The sequence below is a fragment of the Lampris incognitus genome, chromosome 20 (assembly GCF_029633865.1).
Source record: "Lampris incognitus isolate fLamInc1 chromosome 20, fLamInc1.hap2, whole genome shotgun sequence".
In the NCBI taxonomy this organism is placed as follows: Eukaryota; Metazoa; Chordata; class Actinopteri; order Lampriformes; family Lampridae; genus Lampris; species Lampris incognitus.
This window is the reverse complement of record NC_079230.1, coordinates 34,814,743-34,833,343: the sequence shown is the minus strand read 5'-3', so window position 1 is coordinate 34,833,343 and position 18,601 is coordinate 34,814,743.

Here is an 18,601-nt window from a genome sequence, read left to right as displayed (position 1 = left end):
TCTGTCCTTCACTAACACTACCTGTACTCATATCCTCATCTATCCTCATCTGTCCATCACTAACACTACCTGTACTGGTATCGTCATCTGTCCTCATCTGTCCGTCACTAACACTACCTGTACTGGTATCCTCATCTGTCCTCATCTGTCCTTCACTAACACTACCTGTACTCATATCCTCATCTGTCCTTCACTAACACTACCTGTAATCATATCCTCATCTGTCCTTCACTAACACCACCTGTACTCATATCCTCATCCGTCCTCATCTGTCCTTCACTAAAACTACCTGTACGCATATCCTCGTCTGTCCTTCACTAACACTACCTGTACTGGTATCCTCATCTGTCCTCATCTGTCCGTCACTAACACTAACTGTACTGGTATCCTCATCTGTCCTCATCTGTCCGTCACTAACACTACCTGTTCTGGTATCCTCATCTGTCCTCATCTGTCCGTCACTACCCCTACCTGTTCTCATATCCTCATTTGTCCGTCACTAACACTACCTGTACTCATATCCTCATCTGTCCTCATCTTTCCTTCACTAACACTACCTGTAATCATATCCTCATCTGTCCTTCACTAACACTACCTGTACTCATATCCTCATCTGTCCGTCACTAACACTGCCTGTACTCATATCATCATCTGTCCTCATCTGTCCTTCACTAACACTAACTGTACTGGTATCCTCATCTGTCCTCATCTGTCCGTCACTAACACTACCTGTTCTGGTATCCACATCTGTCCTCATCTGTCCTTCACTAACACTACCTGTACTCATATCCTCATCTGTCCTTCACTGACACTACCTGTACTCATATCCTCATCTGTCCTCATCTGTCCTTCACTAACACTACCTGTACTGGTATCCTCATCTGTCCTCATCTGTCCTTCACTAACACTACCTGTACTCATATCCTCGTCCGTCCTTCACTAACACTACCTGTACTCATATCCTCATCTGTCCTTCACTACCACTACCTGTACTCATATCCTCATCTGTCCTCATCTGTCCTTCACTAACACTACCTGTACTGGTATCCTCATCTGTCCTCATCTGTCCGTCACTAACATGACGTGTACTGGTATCCTCATCTGTCCTCATCTGTCCTTCACTAACACTACCTGTACTCATATCCTCATCTGTCCTCATCTGTCTTTCGCTAACACTACCTGTACTGGTATCCTCATCTGTCCTCATTTGTCCGTCACTAACACTACCTGTACTGGTATCCTCATTTGTCCTCATCTGTCCTTCACTAACACTACCTGTACTCATATCCTCATCTGTCCTCATCTGTCCTTCGCTAACACTACCTGTACTGGTATCCTCATCTGTCCTCATCTGTCCGTCACTAACACTACCTGTACTGGTATCCTCATCTGTCCTCATCTGTCCTTCACTAACACTACCTGTACTCATATCCTCACCTGTCCTCATATGTCCTTCGCGAACACTACCTGTACTGGTATCCTCATCTGTCCTCATCTGTCCGTCACTAACACTACCTGTACTGGTATCCTCATCTGTCCTCATCTGTCCTTCACTAACACTACCTGTACTCATATCCTCATCCGTCGTCATCTGTCCTTCACTAACACTACCTGTACTGGTATCCTCATCTGTCCTCATCTGTCCGTCACTAACATGACCTGTACTGGTATCCTCATCTGTCCTCATCTGTCCTTCACTAACACTACCTGTACTCATATCCTCATCTGTCCTCATCTGTCTTTCGCTAACACTACCTGTACTGGTATCCTCATCTGTCCTCATCTGTCCGTCACTAACACTACCTGTACTGGTATCCTCATCTGTCCTCATCTGTCCTTCACTAACACTACCTGTACTCATATCCTCATCTGTCCTCATCTGTCCTTCGCTAACACTACCTGTACTGGTATCCTCATCTGTCCTCATCTGTCCGTCACTAACACTACCTGTACTGGTATCCTCATCTGTCCTCATCTGTCCTTCACTAACACTACCTGTACTCATATCCTCATCTGTCCTCATCTGTCCTTCGCTAACACTACCTGTACTGGTATCCTCATCTGTCCTCATCTGTCCGTCACTAACACTACCTGTACTGGTATCCTCATCTGTCCTCATCTGTCCTTCACTAACACTACCTGTACTCATATCCTCATCCGTCGTCATCTGTCCTTCACTAACACTACCTGTACTGGTATCCTCATCTGTCCGTCACTAACACTACCTGTACTGATATCCTCATCTGTCCTCATCTGTCCTTCGCTAACACCACCTGTACTGGTATCCTCATCTGTCCTTCACTAACTCTACCTGTACTCATATCCTCATCTGTCCTTCACTAACACTACCTGTACTGGTATCCTCATCTGTCCTTCACTAACACTACCTGTAATCATATCCTCATCCGTCCTCATCTGTCCTTCACTAACACTACCTGTACTGGTATGCTCATCTGTCCTTCACTAACGATACCTGTAATCATATCCTCATCTGTCCTTCACTAACACTAACTGTACTCATATCCTCATCTGTCCTTCACTAAAACTACCTGTACGCATATCCTCGTCTGTCCTTCACTAACACTACCTGTACTGGTATCCTCATCTGTCCTCATCTGTCCGTCACTAACACTACCTGTACTGATATCCTCATCTGTCCTTCACTACCACTACCTGTTCTCATATCCTCATCTGTCCGTCACTAACACTACCTGTACTCATATCCTCATCTGTCCTCATCTGTCCTTCACTAACACTACCTGTAATCATATCCTCATCTGTCCATCACTAACACTACCTGTACTCATATCCTCATCTGTCCGTCACTAACACTGCCTGTACTCACATCATCATCTGTCCTCATCTGTCCTTCACTAACACTAATTGTACTGGTATCCTCATCTGTCCTCATCTGTCCGTCACTAACACTACCTGTACTCATATCCTCATCTGTCCTCATCTGTCTTTCGCTAACACTACCTGTACTGGTATCCTCATCTGTCCTCATCTGTCCGTCACTAACACTACCTGTACTGGTATCCTCATCTGTCCTCATCTGTCCTTCACTAACACTACCTGTACTCATATCCTCATCTGTCCTCATCTGTCCTTCGCTAACACTACCTGTACTGGTATCCTCATCTGTCCTCATCTGTCCGTCACTAACACTACCTGTACTGGTATCCTCATCTGTCCTCATCTGTCCTTCACTAACACTACCTGTACTCATATCCTCATCTGTCCTCATCTGTCCTTCGCTAACACTACCTGTACTGGTATCCTCATCTGTCCTCATCTGTCCGTCACTAACACTACCTGTACTGGTATCCTCATCTGTCCTCATCTGTCCTTCACTAACACTACCTGTACTCATATCCTCATCCGTCGTCATCTGTCCTTCACTAACACTACCTGTACTGGTATCCTCATCTGTCCGTCACTAACACTACCTGTACTGGTATCCTCATCTGTCCTCATCTGTCCTTCACTAACACTACCTGTACTCATATCCTCATCTGTCTTCATCTGTCCTTCACTAACACTACCTGTACTGGTATCCTCATATGTCCGTCACTAACACTACCTGCACTGATATCCTCATCTGTCCTTCACTAACACTACCTGTACTGGTATCCTCATCTGTCCTCATCTGTCCGTCACTAACACTACCTGTTCTGGTATCCTCATCTGTCCTCATCTGTCCTTCACTAACACTACCTGTACTCATATCCTCATCTGTCCTTCACTGACATTACCTGTACTCATATCCTCATCTGTCCTCATCTGTCCTTCACTAACACTACCTGTACTGGTATCCTCATCTGTCCTCATCTGTCCTTCACTGACACTACCTGTACTCATATCCTCACCTGTCCTCATCTGTCCTTCACTAACTGTACCTGTACTGGTATCCTCATCTGTCCTCATCTGTCCGTCACTAACACTACCTGTACTCATATCCTCGTCTGTCCTTCACTAACACTACCTGTACTCATATCCTCATCTGTCCTTCACTACCACTACCTGTACTCATATCCTCATCTGTCCTCATCTGTCCTTCACTAACACTACCTGTACTGGTATCCTCATCTGTCCTCATCTGTCCGTCACTAACACGACCTGTACTGGTGTCCTCATCTGTCCTCATCTGTCCTTCACTAACACTACCTGTACTCATATCCTCATCTGTCCTCATCTGTCCTTCGCTAACACTACCTGTACTGGTATCCTCATCTGTCCTCATCTGTCCGTCACTAACACTACCTGTACTGGTATCCTCATCTGTCCTCATCTGTCCTTCACTAACACTACCTGTACTCATATCCTCATCTGTCTTCATCTGTCCTTCACTAACACTACCTATACTGGTATCCTCATAAGTCCGTCACTAACACTACCTGCACTGATATCCTCATCTGTCCTTCACTAACACTACCTGTACTGGTATCCTCATCTGTCCTCATCTGTCCGTCACTAACACTACCTGTACTGGTATCCTCATCTGTCCTCATCTGTCCGTCGCTAACACTACCTGTACTGGTATCCTCATCTGTCCTCATCTGTCCTTCACTAACACTACCGGTACTCATATCCTCATCTGTCCTTCACTAACACTACCTGTACTCATATCCTCATCTATCCTCATCTGTCCTTCACTAACACTACCTGTACTGGTATCCTCATCTGTCCTCATCTCTCCGTCACTAACACTACCTGTACTCATATCGTCATCTGTCCTTCAATAAAACTACCTGTAATCATATCCTCATCTGTCCTTCACTAACACCACCTGTACTCATATCCTCATCCGTCCTCATCTGTCTTTCACTAAAACTACCTGTACGCATATCCTCGTCTGTCCTTCACAATCACTACCTGTACTGGTATCCTCATCTGTCCTCATCTGTCCGTCACTAACACTACCTGTACTGATATCCTCATCTGTCCTTCACTACCACTACCTGTTCTCATATCCTCATCTGTCCGTCACTAAAACTACCTGTACTCATATCCTCATCTGTCCTCATCTGTCCTTCACTAACACTACCTGTACTGGTATCCTCATCTGTCCTCATCTGTCCTTCACTAACACTACCTGTACTCATATCCTCATCTGTCTTCATCTGTCCTTCACTAACACTACCTATACTGGTATCCTCATATGTCCGTCACTAACACTACCTGCACTGATATCCTCATCTGTCCTTCACTAACACTACCTGTACTGGTATCCTCATCTGTCCTCATCTGTCCGTCACTAACACTACCTGTACTGGTATCCTCATCTGTCCTCATCTGTCCGTCGCTAACACTACCTGTACTGGTATCCTCATCTGTCCTCATCTGTCCTTCACTAACACTACCGGTACTCATATCCTCATCTGTCCTTCACTAACACTACCTGTACTCATATCCTCATCTATCCTCATCTGTCCATCACTAACACTACCTGTACTGGTATCGTCATCTGTCCTCATCTGTCCGTCACTAACACTACCTGTACTGGTATCCTCATCTGTCCTCATCTGTCCTTCACTAACACTACCTGTACTCATATCCTCATCTGTCCTTCACTAACACTACCTGTAATCATATCCTCATCTGTCCTTCACTAACACCACCTGTACTCATATCCTCATCCGTCCTCATCTGTCCTTCACTAAAACTACCTGTACGCATATCCTCGTCTGTCCTTCACTAACACTACCTGTACTGGTATCCTCATCTGTCCTCATCTGTCCGTCACTAACACTAACTGTACTGGTATCCTCATCTGTCCTCATCTGTCCGTCACTAACACTACCTGTTCTGGTATCCTCATCTGTCCTCATCTGTCCGTCACTACCCCTACCTGTTCTCATATCCTCATTTGTCCGTCACTAACACTACCTGTACTCATATCCTCATCTGTCCTCATCTTTCCTTCACTAACACTACCTGTAATCATATCCTCATCTGTCCTTCACTAACACTACCTGTACTCATATCCTCATCTGTCCGTCACTAACACTGCCTGTACTCATATCATCATCTGTCCTCATCTGTCCTTCACTAACACTAACTGTACTGGTATCCTCATCTGTCCTCATCTGTCCGTCACTAACACTACCTGTTCTGGTATCCACATCTGTCCTCATCTGTCCTTCACTAACACTACCTGTACTCATATCCTCATCTGTCCTTCACTGACACTACCTGTACTCATATCCTCATCTGTCCTCATCTGTCCTTCACTAACACTACCTGTACTGGTATCCTCATCTGTCCTCATCTGTCCTTCACTAACACTACCTGTACTCATATCCTCGTCCGTCCTTCACTAACACTACCTGTACTCATATCCTCATCTGTCCTTCACTACCACTACCTGTACTCATATCCTCATCTGTCCTCATCTGTCCTTCACTAACACTACCTGTACTGGTATCCTCATCTGTCCTCATCTGTCCGTCACTAACATGACGTGTACTGGTATCCTCATCTGTCCTCATCTGTCCTTCACTAACACTACCTGTACTCATATCCTCATCTGTCCTCATCTGTCTTTCGCTAACACTACCTGTACTGGTATCCTCATCTGTCCTCATTTGTCCGTCACTAACACTACCTGTACTGGTATCCTCATTTGTCCTCATCTGTCCTTCACTAACACTACCTGTACTCATATCCTCATCTGTCCTCATCTGTCCTTCGCTAACACTACCTGTACTGGTATCCTCATCTGTCCTCATCTGTCCGTCACTAACACTACCTGTACTGGTATCCTCATCTGTCCTCATCTGTCCTTCACTAACACTACCTGTACTCATATCCTCACCTGTCCTCATATGTCCTTCGCGAACACTACCTGTACTGGTATCCTCATCTGTCCTCATCTGTCCGTCACTAACACTACCTGTACTGGTATCCTCATCTGTCCTCATCTGTCCTTCACTAACACTACCTGTACTCATATCCTCATCCGTCGTCATCTGTCCTTCACTAACACTACCTGTACTGGTATCCTCATCTGTCCTCATCTGTCCGTCACTAACATGACCTGTACTGGTATCCTCATCTGTCCTCATCTGTCCTTCACTAACACTACCTGTACTCATATCCTCATCTGTCCTCATCTGTCTTTCGCTAACACTACCTGTACTGGTATCCTCATCTGTCCTCATCTGTCCGTCACTAACACTACCTGTACTGGTATCCTCATCTGTCCTCATCTGTCCTTCACTAACACTACCTGTACTCATATCCTCATCTGTCCTCATCTGTCCTTCGCTAACACTACCTGTACTGGTATCCTCATCTGTCCTCATCTGTCCGTCACTAACACTACCTGTACTGGTATCCTCATCTGTCCTCATCTGTCCTTCACTAACACTACCTGTACTCATATCCTCATCTGTCCTCATCTGTCCTTCGCTAACACTACCTGTACTGGTATCCTCATCTGTCCTCATCTGTCCGTCACTAACACTACCTGTACTGGTATCCTCATCTGTCCTCATCTGTCCTTCACTAACACTACCTGTACTCATATCCTCATCCGTCGTCATCTGTCCTTCACTAACACTACCTGTACTGGTATCCTCATCTGTCCGTCACTAACACTACCTGTACTGGTATCCTCATCTGTCCTCATCTGTCCTTCACTAACACTACCTGTACTCATATCCTCATCTGTCTTCATCTGTCCTTCACTAACACTACCTGTACTGGTATCCTCATATGTCCGTCACTAACACTACCTGCACTGACATCCTCATCTGTCCTTCACTAACACTACCTGTACTGGTATCCTCATCTGTCCTCATCTGTCCGTCACTAACACTACCTGTTCTGGTATCCTCATCTGTCCTCATCTGTCCTTCACTAACACTACCTGTACTCATATCCTCATCTGTCCTTCACTGACATTACCTGTACTCATATCCTCATCTGTCCTCATCTGTCCTTCACTAACACTACCTGTACTGGTATCCTCATCTGTCCTCATCTGTCCTTCACTGACACTACCTGTACTCATATCCTCACCTGTCCTCATCTGTCCTTCACTAACTGTACCTGTACTGGTATCCTCATCTGTCCTCATCTGTCCGTCACTAACACTACCTGTACTCATATCCTCGTCTGTCCTTCACTAACACTACCTGTACTCATATCCTCATCTGTCCTTCACTACCACTACCTGTACTCATATCCTCATCTGTCCTCATCTGTCCTTCACTAACACTACCTGTACTGGTATCCTCATCTGTCCTCATCTGTCCGTCACTAACACGACCTGTACTGGTGTCCTCATCTGTCCTCATCTGTCCTTCACTAACACTACCTGTACTCATATCCTCATCTGTCCTCATCTGTCCTTCGCTAACACTACCTGTACTGGTATCCTCATCTGTCCTCATCTGTCCGTCACTAACACTACCTGTACCGGTATCCTCATCTGTCCTCATCTGTCCTTCACTAACACTACCTGTACTCATATCCTCATCTGTCTTCATCTGTCCTTCACTAACACTACCTATACTGGTATCCTCATAAGTCCGTCACTAACACTACCTGCACTGATATCCTCATCTGTCCTTCACTAACACTACCTGTACTGGTATCCTCATCTGTCCTCATCTGTCCGTCACTAACACTACCTGTACTGGTATCCTCATCTGTCCTCATCTGTCCGTCGCTAACACTACCTGTACTGGTATCCTCATCTGTCCTCATCTGTCCTTCACTAACACTACCGGTACTCATATCCTCATCTGTCCTTCACTAACACTACCTCTACTCATATCCTCATCTATCCTCATCTGTCCTTCACTAACACTACCTGTACTGGTATCCTCATCTGTCCTCATCTCTCCGTCACTAACACTACCTGTACTCATATCGTCATCTGTCCTTCAATAAAACTACCTGTAATCATATCCTCATCTGTCCTTCACTAACACCACCTGTACTCATATCCTCATCCGTCCTCATCTGTCTTTCACTAAAACTACCTGTACGCATATCCTCGTCTGTCCTTCACAATCACTACCTGTACTGGTATCCTCATCTGTCCTCATCTGTCCGTCACTAACACTACCTGTACTGATATCCTCATCTGTCCTTCACTACCACTACCTGTTCTCATATCCTTATCTGTCCGTCACTAAAACTACCTGTACTCATATCCTCATCTGTCCTCATCTGTCCTTCACTAACACTACCTGTAACCATATCCTCATCTGTCCTTCACTAACACTACCTGTACTCATATCCTCATCTGTCCGTCACTAACACTGCCTGTACTCATATCATCATCTGTCCTCATCTGTCCTTCACTAACACTACCTGTACTGGTAGCCTCATCTGTCCTCATCTGTCCTTCACTAACACTACCTGTTCTGGTATCCTCATCTGTCCTTCACTAACACTACCTGTACTCATATCCTCATCTGTCCTTCACTGACACTACCTGTACTCATATCCTCATCTGTCCTCATCTGTCCTTCACTAGCACTACCTGTACTGGTATCCTCATCTGTCCTCATCTGTCCTTCACTGACACTACCTGTACTCATATCCTCACCTGTCCTCATCTGTCCTTCACTATCTGTACCTGTACTGGTATCCTCATCTGTCCTCATCTGTCCGTCACTAACACTACCTGTACTGGTATCCTCATCTGTCCTTCACTAACACTACCTGTACTGGTATCCTCATCTGTCCTCATCTGTCCGTCACTAACACTGCCTGTACTGGTATACTCGTCTGTCCTCATCTGTCCTTCACTAACACTACCTGTACTCATATCCTCATCTGTCCTTCACCAACACTACCTGTACTCATATCCTCATCCGTCCTCATCTGTCCTTCACTAACACTACCTGTACTCGTATCCTCGTCTGTCCTTCACTAACACTACCTGTACTGGTGTACTCATCTGTCCTCATCTGTCCGTCACTAACACTACCTGTACTGGTATCCTCATCTGTCCTCATATGTCCTTCACTAACACTACCGGTACTCATATCCTCATCTGTCCTTCACTAACACTACCTGTACTCATATCCTCATCTGTCCTTCACTACCACTACCTGTACTCATATCCTCATCTGTCCTCATCTGTCCTTCACTAACACTACCTGTACTGGTATCCTCATCTGTCCTCATCTGTCCGTCGCTAACACGACCTGTACTGGTATCCTCATCTGTCCTCATCTCTCCTTCACTAACACTACTCGTACTGATATCCTCATCTGTCCTCATCTGTCCTTCGCTAACACCACCTGTACTGGTATCCTCATCTGTCCTTCACTAACTCTACCTGTACTCATATCCTCATCTGTCCTTCACTAACACTACCTGTACTGGTATCCTCATCTGTCCTTCACTAACACTACCTGTAATCATATCCTCATCCGTCCTCATCTGTCCTTCACTAACACTACCTGTACTGGTATGCTCATCTGTCCTTCACTAACGATACCTGTAATCATATCCTCATCTGTCCTTCACTAACACTAACTGTACTCATATCCTCATCTGTCCTTCACTAAAACTACCTGTACGCATATCCTCGTCTGTCCTTCACTAACACTACCTGTACTGGTATCCTCATCTGTCCTCATCTGTCCGTCACTAACACTACCTGTACTGATATCCTCATCTGTCCTTCACTACCACTACCTGTACTGATATCCTCATCTGTCCTTCACTACCACTACCTGTTCTCATATCCTCATCTGTCCGTCACTAACACTACCTGTACTCATATCCTCATCTGTCCTCATCTGTCCTTCACTAACACTACCTGTAATCATATCCTCATCTGTCCATCACTAACACTACCTGTACTCATATCCTCATCTGTCCGTCACTAACACTGCCTGTACTCACATCATCATCTGTCCTCATCTGTCCTTCACTAACACTAACTGTACTGGTATCCTCATCTGTCCTCATCTGTCCGTCACTAACACTACCTGTTCTGGTATCCACATCTGTCCTCATCTGTCCTTCACTAACACTACCTGTACTCATATCCTCATCTGTCCTTCACTGACACTACCTGTACTCATATCCTCATCTGTCCTCATCTGTCCTTCACTAACACTACCTGTACTGGTATCCTCATCTGTCCTCATCTGTCCTTCACTGACACTACCTGTACTCATATCCTCACCTGTCCTCATCTGTCCTTCACTAACTGTACCTGTACTGGTATCCTCATCTGTCCTCATCTGTATGTCACTAACACTACCTGTACTCATATCCTCGTCCGTCCTTCACTAACACTACCTGTACTCATATCCTCATCTGTCCTTCACTACCACTACCTGTAGTCATATCCTCATCTGTCCTCATCTGTCCTTCACTAACACTACCTGTACTGGTATCCTCATCTGTCCTCATCTGTCCGTCACTAACATGACCTGTACTGGTATCCTCATCTGTCCTCATCTGTCCTTCACTAACACTACCTGTACTCATATCCTCATCTGTCCTCATCTGTCCTTCGCTAACACTACCTGTACTGGTATCCTCATCTGTCCTCATCTGTCCGTCACTAACACTACCTGTACTGGTATCCTCATCTGTCCTCATCTGTCCTTCACTAACACTACCTGTACTCATATCCTCATCTGTCCTCATCTGTCCTTCGCTAACACTACCTGTACTGGTATCCTCATCTGTCCTCATCTGTCCGTCACTAACACTACCTGTACTGGTATCCTCATCTGTCCTCATCTGTCCTTCACTAACACTACCTGTACTCATATCCTCATCTGTCCTCATCTGTCCTTCGCTAACACTACCTGTACTGGTATCCTCATCTGTCCTCATCTGTCCGTCACTAACACTACCTGTACTGGTATCCTCATCTGTCCTCATCTGTCCTTCACTAACACTACCTGTACTCATATCCTCATCCGTCGTCATCTGTCCTTCACTAACACTACCTGTACTGGTATCCTCATCTGTCCGTCACTAACACTACCTGTACTGGTATCCTCATCTGTCCTCATCTGTCCTTCACTAACACTACCTGTACTCATATCCTCATCTGTCTTCATCTGTCCTTCACTAACACTACCTGTACTGGTATCCTCATATGTCCGTCACTAACACTACCTGCACTGATATCCTCATCTGTCCTTCACTAACACTACCTGTACTGGTATCCTCATCTGTCCTCATCTGTCCGTAACTAACACTACCTGTTCTGGTATCCTCATCTGTCCTCATCTGTCCTTCACTAACACTACCTGTACTCATATCCTCATCTGTCCTTCACTGACACTACCTGTACTCATATCCTCATCTGTCCTCATCTGTCCTTCACTAACACTACCTGTACTGGTATCCTCATCTGTCCTCATCTGTCCTTCACTGACACTGCCTGTACTCATATCCTCACCTGTCCTCATCTGTCCTTCACTAACTGTACCTGTACTGGTATCCTCATCTGTCCTCATCTGTCCGTCACTAACACTACCTGTACTCATATCCTCGTCTGTCCTTCACTAACACTACCTGTACTCATATCCTCATCTGTCCTTCACTACCACTACCTGTACTGGTATCCTCATCTGTCCTCATCTGTCCGTCACTAACACGACCTGTACTGGTGTCCTCATCCGTCCTCATCTGTCTTTCACTAAAACTACCTGTACGCATATCCTCGTCTGTCCTTCACTAACACTACCTGTACTGGTATCCTCATCTGTCCTCATCTGTCCGTCACTAACACTACCTGTAGTGATATCCTCATCTGTCCTTCACTACCACTACCTGTTCTCATATCCTCATCTGTCCGTCACTAACACTACCTGTACTCATATCCTCATCTGTCCTCATCTGTCCTTCACTAACACTACCTGTAATCATATCCTCATCTGTCCTTCACTAACACTACCTGTACTCATATCCTCATCTGTCCGTCACTAACACTGCCTGTACTCATATCATCATCTGTCCTCATCTGTCCTTCACTAACACTACCTGTACTGGTAGCCTCATCTGTCCTCATCTGTCCGTCACTAACACTACCTGTTCTGGTATCCTCATCTGTCCTCATCTGTCCTTCACTAACACTACCTGTACTCATATCCTCATCTGTCCTTCACTGACACTACCTGTACTCATATCCTCATCTGTCCTCATCTGTCCTTCACTAGCACTACCTGTACTGGTATCCTCATCTGTCCTCATCTGTCCTTCACTGACACTACCTGTACTCATATCCTCACCTGTCCTCATCTGTCCTTCACTAACTGTACCTGTGCTGGTATCCTCATCTGTCCTCATCTGTCCGTCACTAACACTACCTGTACTGATATCCTCATCTGTCCTCATCTGTCCTTCACTAACACTACCTGTACTAGTATCCTCATCTGTCCTCATCTGTCCGTCACTAACACTGCCTGTACTGGTATACTCATCTGTCCTCATCTGTCCTTCACTAACACTACCTGTACTCATATCCTCATCTGTCCTTCACCAACACTACCTGTACTCATATCCTCATCCGTCCTCATCTGTCCTTCACTAACACTACCTGTACTCGTATCCTCGTCTGTCCTTCACTAACACTACCTGTACTGGTATACTCATTTGTCCTCATCTGTCCGTCACTAACACTACTTGTACTGGTATCCTCATCTGTCCTCATATGTCCTTCACTAACACTACCGGTACTCATATCCTCATCTGTCCTTCACTAACACTACCTGTACTCATATCCTCATCTGTCCTTCACTACCACTACCTGTACTCATATCCTGATCTGTCCTCATCTGTCCTTCACTAACACTACCTGTACTGGTATGCTCATCTGTCCTCATCTGTCCGTCGCTAACACGACCTGTACTGGTATCCTCATCTGTCCTCATCTGTCCTTCACTAACACTACTCGTACTGATATCCTCATCTGTCCTCATCTGTCCTTCGCTAACACTACCTGTACTGGTATCCTCATCTGTCCTTCACTAACACTACCTGTAATCATATCCTCATCCGTCCTCATCTGTCCTTCACTAACACTACCTGTACTGGTATCATCATCTGTCCTTCACTAACACTACCTGTAATCATATCCTCATCTGTCCTTCACTAACACTAACTGTACTCATATCCTCATCTGTCCTTCACTAACACTACCTGTACTCATATCCTCATCTGTCCTTCACTAACACTACCTGTACTCATATCCTCATCCGTCCTCATCTGTCCTTCACTAACACTACCTGTACTGGTATCCTCATCTGTCCTTCACTAACACTACCTGTAATCATATCCTCATCTGTCCTTCACTAACACCACCTGTACTCATATCCTCGTCTGTCCTTCACTAACACTACCTGTACTGGTATACTCATCTGTCCTCATATGTCCGTCACTAACACTACCTGTACTGGTATCCTCATCTGTCCTCATCTGTCCTTCACTAACACTACCGGTACTTATATCCTCATCTGTCCTTCACTAACACTACCTGTACTCATATCCTCATCTGTCCTTCACTACCACTACCTGTACTCATATCCTCATCTGTCCTCATCTGTCCTTCACTAACACTACCTGTACTGGTATCCTCATCTGTCCTCATCTGTCCGTCACTAACACTACCTGTACTGGTATCCTCATCTGTCCTCATCTGTCCTTCACTAACACTACCTGTACTCATATCCTCATCTGTCCTCATCTGTCCTTCGCTAACACTACCTGTACTGGTATCCTCATCTGTCCTCATCTGTCCGTCACTAACACTACCTGTACTGGTATCCTCATCTGTCCTCATCTGTCCTTCACTAACACTACCTGTACTCATATCCTCATCCGTCGTCATCTGTCCTTCACTAACACTACCTGTACCGGTATCCTCATCTGTCCGTCACTAACACTACCTGTACTGGTATCCTCATCTGTCCTCATCTGTCCTTCACTGACACTACCTGTACTCATATCCTCACCTGTCCTCATCTGTCCTTCACTAACTGTACCTGTACTGGTATCCTCATCTGTCCTCATCTGTCCGTCACTAACACTACCTGTACTCATATCCTCGTCCGTCCTTCACTAACACTACCTGTACTCATATCCTCATCTGTCCTTCACTACCACTACCTGTACTCATATCCTCATCTGTCCTCATCTGTCCTTCACTAACACTACCTGTACTGGTATCCTCATCTGTCCTCATCTGTCCGTCACTAACATGACCTGTACTGGTATCCTCATCTGTCCTCATCTGTCCTTCACTAACACTACCTGTACTCATATCCTCATCTGTCCTCATCTGTCTTTCGCTAACACTACCTGTACTGGTATCCTCATCTGTCCTCATCTGTCCGTCACCAACACTACCTGTACTGGTATCCTCATCTGTCCTCATCTGTCCTTCACTAACACTACCTGTACTCATATCCTCATCTGTCCTCATCTGTCCTTCGCTAACACTACCTGTACTGGTATCCTCATCTGTCCTCATCTGTCCGTCACTAACACTACCTGTACTGGTATCCTCATCTGTCCTCATCTGTCCTTCACTAACACTACCTGTACTCATATCCTCATCTGTCCTCATCTGTCCTTCGCTAACACTACCTGTACTGGTATCCTCATCTGTCCTCATCTGTCCGTCACTAACACTACCTGTACTGGTATCCTCATCTTTCCTCATCTGTCCTTCACTAACACTACCTGTACTCATATCCTCATCCGTCGTCATCTGTCCTTCACTAACACTACCTGTACTGGTATCCTCATCTGTCCGTCACTAACACTACCTGTACTGGTATCCTCATCTGTCCTCATCTGTCCTTCACTAACACTACCTGTACTCATATCCTCATCTGTCTTCATCTGTCCTTCACTAACACTACCTGTACTGGTATCCTCATATGTCCGTCACTAACACTACCTGCACTGATATCCTCATCTGTCCTTCACTAACACTACCTGTACTGGTATCCTCATCTGTCCTCATCTGTCCGTCACTAACACTACTTGTTCTGGTATCCTCATCTGTCCTCATCTGTCCTTCACTAACACTACCTGTACTCATATCCTCCTCTGTCCTTCACTGACACTACCTGTACTCATATCCTCATCTGTCCTCATCTGTCCTTCACTAACACTACCTGTACTGGTATCCTCATCTGTCCTCATCTGTCCTTCACTGACACTGCCTGTACTCATATCCTCACCTGTCCTCATCTGTCCTTCACTAACTGTACCTGTACTGGTATCCTCATCTGTCCTCATCTGTCCGTCACTAACACTACCTGTACTGGTATCCTCATCTGTCCGTCACTAACACGACCTGTACTGGTGTCCTCATCTGTCCTCATCTGTCCTTCACTAACACTACCTGTACTCATATCCTCATCTGTCCTCATCTGTCCTTCGCTAACACTACCTGTACTGGTATCCTCATCTGTCCTCATCTGTCCGTCACTAACACTACCTGTACTGGTATCCTCATCTGTCCTCATCTGTCCTTCACTAACATTACCTGTACTCATATCCTCATCTTTCTTCATCTGTCCTTCACTAACACTACCTATACTGGTATCCTCATATGTCCGTCACTAACACTACCTGTACTGATATCCTCATCTGTCCTTCACTAACACTACCTGTACTGGTATCCTCATCTGTCCTCATCTGTCCGTCACTAACACTACCTGTACTGGTATCCTCATCTGTCCTCATCTGTCCGTCGCTAACACTACCTGTACTGGTATCCTCATCTGTCCTCATCTGTCCTTCACTAACACTACCGGTACTCATATCCTCATCTGTCCTTCACTAACACTACCTGTACTCATATCATCATCTATCCTCATCTGTCCTTCATTAACACTACCTGTACTGGTATCCTCATCTGTCCTCATCTCTCCGTCACTAACACTACCTGTACTCATATCGTCATCTGTCCTTCACTAACACTACCTGTAATCATATCCTCATATGTCCTTCACTAACACCACCTGTACTCATATCCTCATCCGTCCTCATCTGTCTTTCACTAAAACTACCTGTACGCATATCCTCGTCTGTCCTTCACTAACACTACCTGTACTGGTATCCTCATCTGTCCTCATCTGTCCGTCACTAACACTACCTGTAGTGATATCCTCATCTGTCCTTCTCTACCACTACCTGTTCTCATATCCTCATCTGTCCGTCACTAACACTACCTGTACTCATATCCTCATCTGTCCTCATCTGTCCTTCACTAACACTACCTGTAATCATATCCTCATCTGTCCTTCACTAACACTACCTGTACTCATATCCTCATCTGTCCGTCACTAACACTGCCTGTACTCATATCATCATCTGTCCTCATCTGTCCTTCACTAACACTACCTGTACTGGTAGCCTCATCTGTCCTCATCTGTCCGTCACTAACACTACCTGTTCTGGTATCCTCATCTGTCCTCATCTGTCCTTCACTAACACTACCTGTACTCATATCCTCATCTGTCCTTCACTGACACTACCTGTACTCATATCCTCATCTGTCCTCATCTGTCCTTCACTAGCACTACCTGTACTGGTATCCTCATCTGTCCTCATCTGTCCTTCACTGACACTACCTGTACTCATATCCTCACCTGTCCTCATCTGTCCTTCACTAACTGTACCTGTACTGGTATCCTCATCTGTCCTCATCTGTCCGTCACTAACACTGCCTGTACTGGTATACTCATCTGTCCTCATCTGTCCTTCACTAACACTACCTGTACTCATATCCTCATCTGTCCTTCACCAACACTACCTGTACTCATATCCTCATCCGTCCTCATCTGTCCTTCACTAACACTACCTGTACTCGTATCCTCGTCTGTCCTCACTAACACTACCTGTACTGGTATACTCATCTGTCCTCATCTGTCCGTCACTAACACTACTTGTACTGGTATCCTCATCTGTCCTCATATGTCCTTCACTAACACTACCGGTACTCATATCCTCATCTGTCCTTCACTAACACTACCTGTACTCATATCCTCATCTGTCCTTCACTACCACTACCTGTACTCATATCCTCATCTGTCCTCATCTGTCCTTCACTAACACTACCTGTACTGGTATGCTCATCTGTCCTCATCTGTCCGTCGCTAACACGACCTGTACTGGTATCCTCATCTGTCCTCATCTGTCCTTCACTAACACTACTCGTACTGATATCCTCATCTGTCCTCATCTGTCCTTCGCTAACACTACCTGTACTGGTATCCTCATCTGTCCTTCACTAACTCTACCTGTACTCATATCCTCATCTGTCCGTCACTAACACTACCTGTTCTGGTATCCTCATCTGTCCTCATCTGTCCTTCACTAACACTACCTGTACTCATATCCTCATCTGTCCTTCACTGACACTACCTGTACTCATATCCTCATCTGTCCTCATCTGTCCTTCACTAGCACTACCTGTACTGGTATCCTCATCTGTCCTCATCTGTCCTTCACTGACACTACCTGTACTCATATCCTCACCTGTCCTCATCTGTCCTTCACTAACTGTACCTGTGCTGGTATCCTCATCTGTCCTCATCTGTCCGTCACTAACACTACCTGTACTGGTATCCTCATCTGTCCTCATCTG